This window comes from Limulus polyphemus, unplaced genomic scaffold (genome assembly GCF_000517525.1).
Source record: "Limulus polyphemus unplaced genomic scaffold, Limulus_polyphemus-2.1.2 Scaffold725, whole genome shotgun sequence".
In the NCBI taxonomy this organism is placed as follows: Eukaryota; Metazoa; Arthropoda; class Merostomata; order Xiphosura; family Limulidae; genus Limulus; species Limulus polyphemus.
In genome coordinates this window covers 280,301-283,617 of record NW_013666335.1, presented here as the reverse complement: position 1 = coordinate 283,617, position 3,317 = coordinate 280,301, and the positions used below count along the sequence as shown (strand labels likewise).

Genomic DNA, 3,317 nt, shown 5'->3' with positions numbered 1-3,317 from the left:
CCAAGCAACAGTTTTTAAAATTCTTTATCTAAAAGTGACTTTTAGAAAGATAACATCTGTGACTGGGAGTTTATAACTTTGAATCTTACACTTCTAGTTGAACTTCCAACAGAATCCACGTGAATAAACACTTCAATCCTGACATTTTCTACATAAGATAAAATTCTTAACTCTTCTGGTTATCTAGTCCACTCAGCTAGCCAGTTGTGATTTCATCCTTTTACTTGTTCCTTGACCACCTTTATTCTCAACAATAGAGAAAAAACTTTTTTTTTGGTAACTTGGGAGGTTACCTTCTGTGTGGTCCCCACAGATCATAAAGTTGACCTAATCTTTTGTATGGTTGAAGGGTAGTTGAGTTGATGGGTGAAGATGAGTTGTTGGCTGACTTGTTTGACTTTCAGGTTCTGTCAGAAGCCATAAATTTGTTAGCTCTAGAGTCTACAACAATAAAATAACCATTAACAACTCCTGTCTTCCACCAGCACCAGTGGTCAGGAAAATGCAGCCTCTCTCTCTCTGACATATCTGTGGAGCTGAACCTGCAAGCCCTCATCTATTACAGCTGAAGCTCAATTTTAGATGGGTGAATACATGACCTGCCTTGATGCCTGTCCACTCCTGCAAACTCCTGTTTGAGGTTGCATAATGACCAACATCATCATCACTTGATCTATTAGCAACTGCTATGGAACTATCATATCCCTAAACTAAGAAAACGCATTTCCAGAGTTGAGATTTGACCTATCTAATACTTAGGATGGTCTGACTTTGTTGGTTCAAAGTATTTCAACATCTTCTACATTGCATATGCCATGCATCACAGCCAGCATCAATGTCATGATATTGACATTTTTAGTAGTTTCTTCACCTTCTAATAAGCTCTATCCACAACCATCTGTCTGGCAAGAGCTCTAAACAACAGTGCCAACCCACATCCCAACTTACTTCACCTTCCTTAAAACATCACTGTCAGGTCCAGGCAGCTGAATGGATGGAAGCCTGGACTCTGTGACCAATTGGAGGAGGGATGTGGATGAAGCTGAGAGGAAATGGGTGCTTCTGGGATGCAAAAAGAACTTTGTTTGGTTCAAAAAGAATTTGCCAAGACTTTTATGGCTCTGAAAAAGGTGAAGGAGATAACTTCAACAGAATACTGCCACCAGTAAAATGTTAACTGATTCTCTTTATAATATGTTTTTGGGATTCCAATAAACACCTAATCATGTGAGTGATACACTGCATAGGCATGTGTTATTTTTTTTAATCCTTTTCCATCAGTAACTAGCCATCATAGACAAAAGTATTTTTTTACATAAATATTATATACGCCTGTACCATTCTTAACCAATAAATAGTTATTATCAACAAGGTTTTGTGCACGAGTTTTGACCTATCTAATTCCTAGGTTCAACTTTGTTGGTTCAAAGTATTTCAACATCATCTACATTACATATGCAATGCATAACAGCCAGCATCAATGTCACAATATTGACATTTTCAGTAGTTCCTTCACCTTCTAATAAGCTCTATCCACAACCATCTGTCTTTCTTAAAATATTTTTGTATTAGAAATTGTAACATGTCTTTTTTAAAAGAGTGTGCTTGTATGACTTTACTTTCTTGATAACTAGTAATTATCAGCAAGTGTTTTTGTGTGAACATTATACTATAACCTCCTCCATCAAAAACTAGTTAGCCCACTAGTGGCTCAGTAGTAAGTCTGTTGGCTTATAATGCTAAAACTCAGGTTTTGATACCTACAGTGGGTACAGCAAAGGTAGTTCATTGTGTAGCTTTGTGCTTAATAACAAACACACAGACAATCAAAAACTATTTATCAGCAAATTTTTATATCTAATTATCACCCCTGAATATAAACTTTTTCTTTGATAACTAGTATTTTCGTAGATGAATATTATACCCAGCCTTATCCACCATTAACAAAAACCACTTCTCAACAAATGTTATGGTGTGTAATTATTCCTGACTTTACCCTTCTTCATTGATAACTAGCCATTATCAACAATTTTTTTGTGTTAGAATATTATAATTCACTTTACCCTCGGTTTTAACTGTTCTTTGTCAATAACTAGCCATTATCAACAAGTGTTTTAATACGTAAAAATTAAACCTAACTTTACCCTTCATCAATAACTAGTTATTATCAAGTGTCTTTGTGTATAAAGATATGTATGACTTTACTGTTCTTTAATGATAATTCAGTATTAATAATTTTAATCAATCTCTGTTGTAAAATGATTTTAATCATTAAAGATCTTTAATTTTATTCTATTATTTGTGATAATTTAATCTGGTCCTTGATAAAATATTTTTGTATTAGAAATTGGAACACATGTCTTTTAAAAGAGTGAGGTTTGTTTGTTTTTAGAGCAAAGCCAAATTGAGCTAGATGCTGTGTTTGCCGCAGGGATTCGAACCTTGGATTTTAGCGTTGTAAGTCCGTAAACTTTCTGCTGTCTCATCGAGGAACTTTTATAACAGTTTCGAAACTTGAAATTAGTATTCAAAACACTTCTAAATAAGCTAAAAATGAATTATAAAATGAAATAAAAAATTACTAAGTTGTTAAAGGCACTCCCTTATTACGATAAAACATGCTTGAAAGACCGACTGTACGATGTCAATAATACGATACTTGGTATAGAACTAATGTACATTTTCATAGACTATTAAATACATGAGTAGCATTACATACTTTAAAATAATTAAACAATGTCACTTCTTTAAAAATTCTGTAAGTGTTACTCACCTCAGTATAAGTCTCGAGTTCATATACGTGATTTCTTCATAGTTAAGGTAGATTTGAAGCTCACCTGTATTTCAAAATAAAATTGTGAACAAGTTTAAAATATATTTCATTCTACGAAAACACCATATATACATTTTGTTTTAGTTTAATTAACACAGTTTAGAAGACGTAGAAAAATAAAGAAAACGTGAGAAACTTGTGATGAGAACAGCGCAGATAACCCATTGTGCTTCTTTCGGCTTACCCGAAATAAATAGTTTGAAACTTGGGATGTACGTAAACTCAACTATTTAAAGGAATGATTATATTTAAGAATGAATGATATGTAAAATCCTAAGTGGGTGTTTTATAATAAATGAAACGATGAATTCTTAGAACAGCTTACGTTCTCATAAAAAACAAACAAAACATTAGCTTATTTAATTGCAAAGCAGTTGTTATTTTTGTAACTAAAGCATCGTTTGGTTTGTTTCTGATATACCCTCAAAGACATATGAGGGCTATATGCGCCAGCCTTGCCTAATTGTTTGTTTTGGAATTTCGC

The 3,317-nt window shown here is 33.4% G+C and overlaps 1 pseudogene; it reads right to left on the bottom strand.

Annotated features, from left to right (window-relative positions):
• The window catches only part of LOC106460186, a 161,824-nt pseudogene extending 159,005 nt beyond the window's left edge, over nt 1-2,819 (bottom strand).
• Between the last annotated feature and the right edge of the window lie 498 nt (nt 2,820-3,317).